Here is a 281-nt window from a genome sequence, read left to right on the forward strand (position 1 = left end):
TAGATAGATAGATAGATAGATAGATAGATAGATAGATAGATAGATAGATAGATAGATAGATAGATAGATAGATAGATAGATAGATGGTATTTTATACAATACATTTCCATCATTACAAGTACACTAGTGTTGTGTTTTAAATCATTTTACTTTAAATCATGAGCAATGACTGATTGAAAGGCACTCCATAATCATTTATGGCATGGAAGAATCAACTTGTATATTTGTATTTTTTTTCTCTCTTTTTATGTTATGATTTAGTGCTGCTCAATGGGGCAGTG

This window comes from Cyprinodon variegatus, unplaced genomic scaffold, assembly GCF_000732505.1.
Source record: "Cyprinodon variegatus isolate N-32 unplaced genomic scaffold, C_variegatus-1.0 Scaffold215, whole genome shotgun sequence".
NCBI lineage: Eukaryota > Metazoa > Chordata > Actinopteri > Cyprinodontiformes > Cyprinodontidae > Cyprinodon > Cyprinodon variegatus.